The 13,406-nt window shown below is 45.8% G+C and overlaps 1 pseudogene; it reads left to right on the top strand.

Annotated features, from left to right (window-relative positions):
* Positions 1 to 2,710: 2,710 nt before the first annotated feature.
* Positions 2,711 to 11,535, top strand: LOC139264087 (jerky protein homolog; annotated as a pseudogene).
* The last annotated feature ends 1,871 nt before the right edge of the window (positions 11,536 to 13,406 follow it).

Genomic DNA, 13,406 nt, shown 5'->3' with positions numbered 1-13,406 from the left:
CCATGACAGCTCGCCAAATCAGAGCCTGGACGACCAGCGACCCCACGTTATCCTTAGTCAAAAGATGTGTCTTAACTGGCGACTGGGCAGAGGCTCACTATGTCTGCCCCGAGGAGATCAAACCTTTCCATAGGCGCATGCATGAGCTATCACTACAAGCAGACTGCCTGATGTGGGGCAGCCGAGTAGTTATGCCTCTGCGAGGTAGAGAGGCATTTGTCCGGGAGCTCCAACGCGAGCACCCGGGGATCATTCTCATGAAGGCCATAGCCAGATCCTACATCTGGTGGCCTGGCATTGACGCGGACTTGGAGCTCTGCGTCCGACGGTGCACCATTTGTTCTTAACTTAGTAATGCCCCCAGGGAGGCTCCATTGAGTCCCTGGCCCACCAAACCGTGGTCGCGGGTGCACGTAGACTATGCGGGCCCATTCATGGGCAAAATGTTCCTTGTAGTAGTAGATGCATTTTCAAAGTGGATCGAATGCACCATTTTAAACTCGAGCACCACCTCCGCCACTGTGGAGAGCCTTAGAACTATGTTTGCAACGCACAGAATTCCTGACGTATTGGTCAGTGATGACGGTCCGTGCTTCACTAGCGCAGAATTCCAAGATTTTATAAATGACCACGGTATAAATCACGTTAAGACGGCACCGTTCAAGCCCGGACTCCAATGGCCAGGCGGAGCGAGCAGTGCAAATCCTCAAACAAGGCATGCTCAAAATCTAAGGTCCCACGCTGCAGGGTCGCCTGTCGCGGCTACTGCTGGCATACAGATCTCGTCCGCATTCATTGACTGGGGTTCCTCCTGCGCAACTATTGATGAAATGGACCTTAAAGACAAGGTTTTCATTCATCCTCCCAGACATGCATGAAATCGTTGAGGCAAAGCGCCGTAAGCTAACTGAGTACCATGACCGAAATTCGAGGGGGAGGTGGAATGAGATAGGGGACAAAGTGTTTGTGCTAAACTATGGCAGGGGTACCCAAATGGCTTGCAGGGACAGTAACAGGCAAGGAAGGAAACAGGCTACTGGTGGTACAAATGGACAATGGCCAAACCTGCCGGAGGCATGTAGACCATGTCAAAAGTAGATTCACCAACAACACTGCAGAACCAGAGGCAGACTACAATGTGGAACTCGCACCACACCTGGTGGACAGACAGAGGGAACAACCTGAGGAAAGGGCAATCTCAACAGACAGCCCAGACGAGATACCAATAATCATGCTGAATGAAACAGACAGCCCAGGTGAGATACCAGCAATCACACCGAAAGAAAAACAGGCACCAAGGCAAACAACTGAAACACAACTAAGACGCTCCATGCTTAGAGAGACTGAATCTATAAAGACAATAAGACCTTGGGGGAGGGTGATGTCATGTATCTCACACTACTGTACATGACTGTAATTAAATATGACCTGTAACCACAAGCATGCCTTACCACCAGGGGTCCACTTGCAGGAGACACTGCATACCTGTCCCACACAGGTATATAAAGACAGGTCTCAGGTAAGTGTGGCATTCGAGAGCTGTGTAATAAAGGTGCAGGTCCTGAGTGACCTTGACTTCAGTATGTGCCTCGTGTGAGTCTGTACTGCAGGGACAGGACTTTACAGGTTGTAAAATCCCCGATTCATTAGCCTGTTGTAACACACACCTGTATGACGCATCGCAAGCTAGCACTAATCGTTTACAAGGGTTGTACAGGACAAGCTGTTTGTTTGAACACAACAGATTTCTGGCTTTCTTAAAGGCAGCCTCTTGTGAATTCCCCCATACCCAGTCGTCTCCCTTGCGCAGTGGCGCATGCAGGGGTTCTAGCAGGGTGCTTAACCCAGGTATGAAATTACCAAAATATTTAAGAAGTCCCAGGAACGACCACAGCTCCGTCACGTTCTGTGGTCTTGGCGCATTCTTGATGGCTTCCGTCTTGGCGTTGGTGGGTCTGATGCTGTCTGCTGCTATTCTTCTTCCCAAGAACTCGACGTCCTACGCCAGGAAAAAACATTGAGCGTTTCAACCTGAACCCCACGCGATCCAACCGACTACGAACCTCTTCCAGATTCTTCAAGTGCTCAATGGTGTCCCGACCTGCAACCAGAATGTCATCCTGGAAAACCACAGTGCAAGGAATCGACTTTACCAGGCTTTCCATGTTCCGCTGGAAGATAGCCACGGCTGACCGAATCCCGAACGGGCACCGGTTATAGATGAACAGACCTTTGTGTGTTGATGCAGTTGAGGCCTTTCAAAAACTCCTCCAGCTCCTGCGTCATGTAAGCCAAGGTCAGGTCCAGCTTGGTGATCGTCTTCCCTCCAGCCAGGGTCGCAAATAGGTCGTCTGCCTTGGGTAGCAGGTACTGGTCCTGCAGCGAAAAACGGTTAATCGTTACTTTATAGTTCCCACAACTTCTAACCGTGCCACCCTCTTTAAGTACCGGGACAATCAGACTAGCCCAGTCGTTGAATTCTACTGGCGCTATGATGCCTCCTCGCTGCAGCCTGTCCAGTTCAATTTCCATTTTTTCACGCATCATGTACGGTATCGCCCGTGCCTTGTGGTGGATGAGTCGCGTATCGGGAACCAAATGGATCTGCACTTTCGCCCCCGAGAAGCTTCCAGTGCCTGGCTCGAACAACGATGGGAACTTGCTCAGAACCTGGGCACATGAGGCATTGTCGACGGATGAAAGCGCTCAGATGTCGTCCCCAGTTCCAGCGGATTTTTCCCAGCCGGCTTTTGGCAAACAACGTGGGGCCATCCCCTGGCACAATCCACAGCGGGAGTTCGTGTACTGCTCCGTCATGAGGTTTGACTTCTGTACTGCCAATTACAGGAATTAGTTCCTTGGTGTAAGTCCTTAGTTTGATGTGAATGGGGCTGAGCTTGGGCCTGTGTGCCTTTTTGCCCCACAGCCAGTCGAAGGCCTTTTTACTCATTATGGACTGACTTGCACCCGTGTCCAGTTCCATAGATACTGGAATCCCGTTCAGTTCAACTGTCAATATTATTGGTAGACATTTTGTAATGAATGTGTGTACCCCGTACACTTCTGCTTCCTTGGTACGAATCTCCAATTCAGTCTGACCAACAGTGGATTGATCTTCCTCTGCAACGTGGTGGTTTGCAGAGTTTGCAACTCGCCTGCACATTCGCTGGAGGTGTCCCATTGTTCTGCAACCGTTGCACGCATAGTGCTTCAAGCGGCATTGATGGGGCCGATCATCACCGCAACAACGCCTTCACAACGGTGTTAACTGCCTCGCATTAACGATTGATGGCGGACTCCGGGTCAACTGAGGTCGGGCAGCAGCAGCTGGCGTGTACGTTCTGCCATGTACATTTCTGCTCGAAACCGACATTACTTTATGCACAGTACTGGCCGAAACTTCTTTATTCTGCGAAATCTGTTTGGTGTTGTCGCTGGACATAAATGCCTGGGCTATCGTTATGGCTTTACTTAGATTTGGAGTTTCTACAGTCAACAGTTTGCAAAGGATTGTCTCATGTCCAATGCCCAGTACAAAAAAATCTGAGCATTTGTTCTAGGAATGCCTCAAATTCACAATGTCCTGCGAGGCGCCTTAGTTCAGCGACATAGCTTGCCACTTCCTGGCCCTCCGATCGTTGACACGTGTAGAACTGATATCTCGCCATCTAAATGCTTTCCTTAGGATTTAGGTGCTCCCGGACCAGCGTACACAATTCTTCGTAGGATTTCTCTATTGGTTTTGCCAGAGCCAAGAGATTCATGAGGCCATAGGTTATTGCCCCACAGACAGTTAGGAGGATCGCCCTTCATTTTGCAGCATTCTCGTCCCCTTCCAGCTCGTTGGCCATGAAGTATTAGTCGAGTCTCTTCACGAAGGCCTCCCAATCGTCCCCTTCTGAGAACTTCTCCAGGATACCGACTGTTCTTTGCATTTTCGCGCGGTTGTTCGTTACCTCGTCGCCAATTGGTACACTCATAATAAAGGGTGAAACTGAGTACTGTGTACAATGAGCAAGTGTGACCTTAGCTCCTTTTAATAAGATTCCAGAGTGCAGGTACCTCGTTGCTGGCCTGCTTATATGCCATGCTCCCAAGGGATGCTGGGATCTCTTGGGACTCCAACAGGTGGGCCCTCTGGTGGTCAGGTGTCACACAGGTTATAAAGGGTTAAATACATAACATTCCCCGTTGCAAATTCTCCCTTTTCTGTCTATAAAGGACCTACATTTGTCTTCGCTAATCTTTTTCTTTTTACATACTTGTAGAAACTTTTGCAGTCGGTTTTTATGTTCCTTGCAAGTTTACTCTCATACTCTATTTTTCCCCCTCTTAAATCAATCCTTTTTTACTGAATTCTAAACTGCTCCCAAACCTCAGACTTGCTACTTTTTTCTGGCAACTTTGTATAACTCCTCTTTGGATGCAATACGATCATTAATTTCTTTTGTTAGCATTGGTTGGGCCACTTTTCCTTTTGTGTTTTTACACCAGAAAGGAATGTATAACTGTTGCAATTCATGCATTCTTTACTTAAATATTAGCCAATGCCTATCCACCATCATGCCTTTGAATGAATCTTCCCACTCTATCATAGCCAATTCATTCCTCATACCGTCATAGTTTCATTTGTTTAGATTTAGGACACTAGTTTCGGATTGGACTACTTCAGTTTCCATCTTAAGAAATTCAATCATGTTATGGTCACTCTTCCCTAAAGGACCCCACTCTACTCTCTCTCTCCACTCTACTCTCTCTCTCCACTCTACTCTCTCTCTCCACTCTACTCTCTCTCTCCACTCTACTCTCTCTCTCCACTCTACTCTCTCTCTCCACTCTACTCTCTCTCTCTACTCTCTCTCTCTCTCCACTCTACTCTACTCTCTCTCTCTCTCCACTCTACTCTCTCTCTCTCTCCACTCTACTCTCTCTCTCTCTCCACTCTACTCTCTCTCTCTCTCCACTCTACTCTCTCTCTCTCTCCACTCTACTCTCTCTCTCTCTCCACTCTACTCTCTCTCTCTCTCCACTCTACTCTCTCTCTCTCCACTCTACTCTCTCTCTCCACTCTACTCTCTCTCTCCACTCTACTCTCTCTCTCCACTCTACTCTCTCTCTCCACTCTACTCTCTCTCTCCACTCTACTCTCTCTCTCCACTCTACTCTCTCTCTCCACTCTACTCTCTCTCTCCACTCTACTCTCTCTCTCCACTCTACTCTCTCTCTCCACTCTACTCTCTCTCTCCACTCTACTCTCTCTCTCCACTCTACTCTCTCTCTCCACTCTACTCTCTCTCTCCACTCTACTCTCTCTCTCCACTCTACTCTCTCTCTCCACTCTACTCTCTCTCTCCACTCTACTCTCTCTCTCCACTCTACTCTCTCTCTCCACTCTACTCTCTCTCTCCACTCTACTCTCTCTCTCCACTCTACTCTCTCTCTCCACTCTACTCTCTCTCTCTACTCTCTCTCTCTCTCCACTCTACTCTACTCTCTCTCTCTCTCCACTCTACTCTCTCTCTCTCTCCACTCTACTCTACTCTCTCTCTCTCTCCACTCTACTCTCTCTCTCTCTCCACTCTCTCTCTCTCTCCACTCTACTCTCTCTCTCCACTCTACTCTCTCTCTCCACTCTACTCTCTCTCTCCACTCTACTCTCTCTCTCCACTCTACTCTCTCTCTCCACTCTACTCTCTCTCTCCACTCTACTCTCTCTCTCCACTCTACTCTCTCTCTCCACTCTACTCTCTCTCTCCACTCTACTCTCTCTCTCCACTCTACTCTCTCTCTCCACTCTACTCTCTCTCTCCACTCTACTCTCTCTCTCCACTCTACTCTCTCTCTCCACTCTACTCTCTCTCTCCACTCTACTCTCTCTCTCCACTCTACTCTCTCTCTCCACTCTACTCTCTCTCTCCACTCTACTCTCTCTCTCCACTCTACTCTCTCTCTCCACTCTACTCTCTCTCTCCACTCTACTCTCTCTCTCCACTCTACTCTCTCTCTCCACTCTACTCTCTCTCTCCACTCTACTCTCTCTCTCCACTCTACTCTCTCTCTCCACTCTACTCTCTCTCTCCACTCTACTCTCTCTCTCCACTCTACTCTCTCTCTCCACTCTACTCTCTCTCTCCACTCTACTCTCTCTCTCCACTCTACTCTCTCTCTCCACTCTACTCTCTCTCTCCACTCTACTCTCTCTCTCCACTCTACTCTCTCTCTCCACTCTACTCTCTCTCTCCACTCTACTCTCTCTCTCCACTCTACTCTCTCTCTCCACTCTACTCTCTCTCTCCACTCTACTCTCTCTCTCCACTCTACTCTCTCTCTCCACTCTACTCTCTCTCTCCACTCTACTCTCTCTCTCCACTCTACTCTCTCTCTCCACTCTACTCTCTCTCTCCACTCTACTCTCTCTCTCCACTCTACTCTCTCTCTCCACTCTACTCTCTCTCTCCACTCTACTCTCTCTCTCCACTCTACTCTCTCTCTCCACTCTACTCTCTCTCTCCACTCTACTCTCTCTCTCCACTCTACTCTCTCTCTCCACTCTACTCTCTCTCTCCACTCTACTCTCTCTCTCCACTCTACTCTCTCTCTCCACTCTACTCTCTCTCTCCACTCTACTCTCTCTCTCCACTCTACTCTCTCTCTCCACTCTACTCTCTCTCTCCACTCTACTCTCTCTCTCCACTCTACTCTCTCTCTCCACTCTACTCTCTCTCTCCACTCTACTCTCTCTCTCCACTCTACTCTCTCTCTCCACTCTACTCTCTCTCTCCACTCTCTCTCTCTCTCCACTCTCTCTCTCTCTCCACTCTCTCTCTCTCTCCACTCTCTCTCTCTCTCCACTCTCTCTCTCTCTCCACTCTCTCTCTCTCTCTCACTCTCTCTCTCTCTCTCTCCACTCTCTCTCTCTCTCTCTCCACTCTCTCTCTCTCTCTCTCCACTCTCTCTCTCTCTCTCTCCACTCTCTCTCTCTCTCCACTCTCTCTCTCTCTCCACTCTCTCTCTCTCTCCACTCTCTCTCTCTCTCTCCACTCTCTCTCCACTCTCTCTCTCTCTCCACTCTCTCTCTCTCTCTCCACTCTCTCTCTCTCTCTCCACTCTCTCTCTCTCTCTCCACTCTCTCTCTCTCTCTATGCCACCTCCGATTTCCTCTCTCTCCGAAGGCCACAAAACTGTTTTAGTAGATAATCACAGCGAATTCCAGGCGAAGGTCCTGGAGATAATCCAAAAGCCCTGTAAGCATCTCCAGCTCCAGGCTCAAGCGGCAATGAGCTCCACGCGGGTTGTGTTTCGGCTGCAATTCCAGCTTCCAAACATATGACACTGCACATGCATGACCGGATCAAGCGCGCATGTGCAAAAGGGGGGCAAAGTCCACGGCGTGCATACGCAGAAGGACACAAAAATGTTCATGCATATAATCACTCCGTCTATATATAGCCTGATTCTCAAATGTATTTGCAACCTGACATCTGTCATACGCACTCTTTTTCTGCTTCATCATATTCTCTAACTGTTTTGTTACCCAGGGTGCTTTGACTTTAGTTGCCCTACCTTTCCTCCTCGTGGGAATGTACCTTGACTGTACCGAAACTATTTCCTTTTTAAAGGCAGCCCTTTGTTCCACTACAGTTTTGCCTGCTAATCTTTGATTCCAGTTTACCTAGGCTAGATCTGTTCTCATCCCACTGAAATTGGCCTTCCCCCAGTTAAACATTTTTACTCTAGATTGCTCCCTGTCCTTTTCCATAACTAATCTAAACCTTATGATATGATAACTGTTCCCTAAATGTTCATCGACTGACACTTGACCGACCTCATTCCCCAGAGTCAGATCCAGCAATACCTCCTCCCTCGTCGAGCCGGAAACATACTGATCAAGAAAGTTCTCCTGAACACACTTCAGAAATTCTTCACCTTGTGTGCCCTTTACACTATTACAATCCTAGTCTATATTAGGATAGTTGAAGTCCCCCATTACTACTACTCTATAGTTCTTGCACCTTTCTGTAATTTCTCTGCAAATTTGCTCCTCCATGTCTTTCCCACTATTTGGGGGTTTCTAGAATACACCAAGTAGTGGAATGGCACCTCTATTGTTTCTTAACACTAGCCATGAAGATTCTGTCCTTCCCTCTCCAGCACTGTAACATTCTCTTTAACCAATACTGCCACACCACTTTTCCTTCCCTCTCTTTCCTGAACATCTTATAACCAGGAATATTTAGTACCCAATCTTACCCTTTTTTCAGCCAGGTCTCAGTTACTGCCACAACATCATTTTCCCATGTGGCTATTTGTGCCTACAGCTCACTTACCTTGTTTACTACACTTTGTTCGTTAACATACATACACTGTAAACCCATCTTAGACCATCCGGTATTCTCTCTTTGTTAGACCCCACCTAATACCATACTATTTTTTTTTACTTTAGTGCTCTCTGCCTCTCCCAATTCTTTGAGTGCTTTATTTCCCCTTTCTAATGTTACATCCTGGTGCCCATCCCCCTGCCAAATTAGTTTAAACCCCCCCCCCCCACAGCACTAGCAAACTTCCACGCAAGGATATTGGTTCCGGCTCTGTTGAGGTGCAACCTGTCTGGCCTATACAGGTCCCACCTACCCCAGAACCGGTCTCCAAGGCCCCAGAAAGCTGAAGCCCTTCCTGCATCATCTCTTCAGCCACGCATTCATCTGCTCTATCCTATTTTTATACTCACTTATGTTTGGTACCGCGAGCAATCTGGAGATTACTACCTTTGAGGCCCTGCTTTTTAATTTCTTTCCTAGTTCCCTAAAATCTGCATGCCAGACCTCATCCCTCTTTGTACCTATGTTGTTGATACCAATATGGACTACGACCTCTGGCTGTTCACCTTCCCTCCCCTCCTTCAGAATATTTTGCAGCTGCTCAATGACATTCTTTACCCTGGCACCAGAGAGGCACATACCATCCTGGAGTCACGTCTGTGGCTGTCTACTCCCCTAACTATCAAATCTCCTACCACTATTGCTCTCCCACTGTTCGTCAGCACCACCACCCCCCGTACAGCTGAGCCATCCATGGTGCCGCGGACTTGGATCTGGCTGCACTCCCCAGAGGAACCATTGCCCTCACCGGTACTCAGAACAGAATACTGGTTGGAGAGCAAGATGCACTCAGGGGACTCCTGCACTACCTGCCTAGACCTCTTTTTTTTGTCTGGTGCTCACCCATTCCCTCTCTGCCTGCGCACTCCTTATCTGTGGGGTAACCACCTCCTAAAACATGCTATCCACAAATCCCTCAGCCTCGCGGGTGCACTGCAGTGATGCCAGCTGCTGCTCAAGCTCTGAAATCAGGAGCTCGAGCTCCTCCAGCTGACGACACTTCCTGCACATATGATTATCCAGGACACGGGGAGCATCTTGGTTTTGCCACATGGCATAGGATGTGCATTCCATGGTACTGAGCTGCCCTGCCACGCCTTTATTTATTTAACTATTAACTAACTTTACAGGAACTTAAGACAACGATGTATCTAATTCAAGCTATTAATATAATTTAGTATTAACAGTTACTAATCTCCAAGCTTTGGCTTTATCACTAACCAGCCCCTAACCTGAATTGAAAAATAAACGGTGTGATTTTTATCATCCAATCAGTTACCAGCTGTTTTTTCCCCGAATCGCCTTTTTATGCTGGTGCCATTGCCTCAGTTGCCGGTGCTCCCCCTCAGGTCTGCGCTCCATCCTGGGCCTTCTCCGCCTCTCCCTTTGTGCTGCTGCCGCTGCCTCCGCTCTTACTCAGGTCGTGCTCCGTGTTCTGTGTCATCAACTCAGGAAAACATGTACAGGAAACTCTCGTATATCCGGATACGAATGTAACGGAAAACCCGCTGTAACGGAATGTAAAATAACTGTCACACACATGAGTATCTCGTTCACTTCAACTATGGTAAACGTGAACAGGTTGCTCAATTACACACAAACTGATGCAGGCGTGGACTTCTTTCTCACTTTTCAACTGTCACACGCATTGAAAGCAGTTAAAGCAGTCGGGTGTACAATTTAAAAATGTCTTGTGACAACACGAAAATGACACGAAAAGGAAACGAAAAGTATTGAGCATTCAGCAGAAATTCGAAATTATAAAGAAGTCTGAAGCTGGCAGAAGTATGCATACTTTGATGGACGAATATGAAGTTGGATTATCAACAATTTACGATATCAAGAAGCAAAAGAAAGATTTAGAACGACTCACCGATGCTTTTGAATCTTCCGTCAAGGCAATGTCCGACAAGAATTTGCGAAAGCCGAAGCCTGACAAACTAGATCAAGTGCTTTATGAATGCTTTTCTTTGAAACTGTCTGAAGGTGTGGCAATTTCAGGGCCAATGATTACAGCAAAGGCCAAGGACTTCAAGATAACAATGAATCTTAACTGAAGAGTGCATTTTTTCAGAAGGCTGGCTCACACGTTTTAAGCATCGCCACGGCATTCACCAGCTGGATGTGTTGTGCGAAAAAAAATCAGCAGACAATGAGGCCGCACATAATTATTCAAGAACATTTGCTGAAATGGTGCAGGAAATGAAATTGACTGCAGATCAAATATACAATGCCGATGAGACTGGCTTACTTTGGAGGTGTTTGCCAATTGCTACGTTGGCTGCAGCAGGGGAGAAGGAAGCTGTAGGCTTTAAAATAAATGAGGAGAGGTTAACAATCTTGAATTGTGCCAATGCCTCTGGAGAACATAGACTTCCACCTTTAGTGATTGGCAAATCAAAGAAACCACGTGCTTAAAAAGGAATTGCTCATTTACCAGTTAGCTATAAGGCTCAGAAAAGTGCGTGGATGGACAAGGACATATTCATGGAATGGTTTTCAACAGAATTCGTCCCCCAAGCTCGAGAAAACATGAAGAAAATTGGCAAACCTAATGGAAAGTGTGTGTTGCTTCTGGACAATTGCAGAGCACACCCACGAGAGTCAAAATTAGTGTCTAATTGTGGCAACATCTTTGCATGCTATTTGCCCCCCAACGTGACCTTGCTCATTCAACTTATGGATCAGGGTGTCATACAAAACTTCAAGTGCCACTATAAGATTAACTTCATGCGCAAATTGATTGATAGTGATCAATCAATCTTTGATTTCCAGAGAGCATAAAATATTAAAGATGCCATCTATGCATGCTCTCTGGCATGGAGAGAAGTAAAAAAATGCTATATTGAAGAGGTGTTGGCGCAAGTTGTGGCCCAATGTCATATTCAAAGACGAAGAATTCGAAAGTTTTTACGTACGGGCTAATAAAAGACAGACTGTAAAAGAAATCGTGGAGATTGTCAGCAGTGCCCACAAAACCATCGCACTTAAATCCCTAGCAGAAGATGACATTGCTAAGTGGATAGATGTTGACATCGAAACAGATGTAACACAAACTTACATTGACGAGGAACTTATCGGCATAGTCACCAATGAAGAGAAATCTGATGAAGAGATGAGCGATTCAGACAATGAAATTGAAGAAAAACAAAAATAAACTTAGACACGCGCTGAAGAAGCAATGAAATATGTCGGGGTTTTTTTTAGGAGAATTCTCATTTTACTTCTCATGAGGTTCTGCAAACTCACATCATCCACAACATTTTAATTAAGAAGAAAATGAATTCCTTTAAATGAGCAGATATAAGATCGCTATTTTAAAAATCAATCTCTGTTTTAACAATAAAATAATTTTTAATTTCGAAACGTTATGAATCAAGTTTTATTTATTTTATTACGTTCACGTTCAAATAACATGAACTAAATCTTCATGGGTAGTTCTATCACCTTCAAATATTAGCTTTAAAATGTAAACTCGCCCTATCGGAGAATTCGTTTACCCGGAATTGCCGAATCCGCGAGCGATCCCGATAAACCAGAGTTTCCTGTATTTTATTATAAGACTATTATTTCTTACAGAATGAGGGGTTTGGGCGATAAGCACATCAGGATGTGCCACTGCTCTCATTGTTCCAACTCTGGTTTGGATTAAACCACTTGCTGCATTGGATCCAGGAATGTAACACTTCCTGGTGCTGACCCCTTCTGCCACCTCCAACCACTCATTCTTGGTTTCCCCAGCAGGCTCCTTCCTCCCATTGCTAAGGAATAGTATCTCTCTCTTACTCCTCACGGCCCCCAGCAGCACATCCATGGGGGCGTCCGTGAAGCAGGGCGCAGTCTTTGCCCATCTGGAATCTGTTTCAACACTTCCAGGTCTCTGACAGCCAACTCCAACTCCTTCAAATGATTGTTTGGATTGTCCCTTTAAATACTGGAGTTGAGATCACGTCATGTGGATGGTCATCACGTCCACTGCCGCTGATTTGATAGGAAACCTAGAAATAAAATTCTAATGAAATAGTTGCATTAAAAAGCCTCTGACAGACATTCTTAACATATTTCTGAGTTTCCCACGCACGATTGATTCCCCCCCATGTCTGCACATTAAAATCCTGCCTATAATTTCCAGTATGGATTGATATATATGGACTGATCATGTTGTGTTCGATGTTCTAAACCTTCATAACTCTGGTTCTTAACCCTTTTAATCAGCGGTCATTGTAATGAACATCTCCAAAGCTTTTTGTGCAATGTGGCACTGTACACATCTATGCAAGCTAATATCAAATGGCCTTCCATGAAATCTATCTTCATGATTATCAGTTTCCTCTGAAATTGCTCTACCTGTGCTTCTTATCTTACTCTTTTTTTTCATTAACCTAGGTTTCCCTGGTCTCTTATTCATATCAATGATCCACTCATCATCAACTCTCCACTCTTTTATTAATTTTATTGTACCTTCATCAATTAATTTAAAATCACACCCTTCGTACAACCTTCGCATACAATCTCTCAGTGCTCTGATTAATGCACTATAGCTTCATCTCATTTATGCCCTTCAAGCAATGAAAATCTTATTTCTTTCAAATCTTCAAATACACCTTTTCACATCTCAAATCAAATCAACAGCAAGCACACTAAACACTGGCTGCATTATTGGTCTTTTAGCTATTGCCAATCTTTGCACCACTATCACCTAACATGTTTAGTGGCGCTCATGCACCCTACCTCACTGCTGTCTTATAGCACAGGCCCTTGCCTTTCAACTTATTAGTTTCTAAAAAAATGAAAAAAATTGTCGTGGCTTTTCCTAATTACTAATCACAAAGCACTCCTATAATTAAGAGACAGAATAATCTTGGTAATTATTCAGCATCACACTTCAGTGTTAAACATGTGCTATAAGGCGCACTTTAATTTGCCGTAATGCAGTATATACTATACCCATTTTGTGACTTAACAACTTAAATACAAATCTGCGATCTATGTTATGCTACATTTAAAATGGTAGGTTTTATAGAACTA

Source organism: Pristiophorus japonicus, chromosome 5 (genome assembly GCF_044704955.1).
Source record: "Pristiophorus japonicus isolate sPriJap1 chromosome 5, sPriJap1.hap1, whole genome shotgun sequence".
NCBI classification, from domain to species: domain Eukaryota; kingdom Metazoa; phylum Chordata; class Chondrichthyes; family Pristiophoridae; genus Pristiophorus; species Pristiophorus japonicus.
The sequence above is the reverse complement of the archived record's forward strand: the minus strand, read 5'-3'. Positions and strand labels throughout refer to the sequence as shown.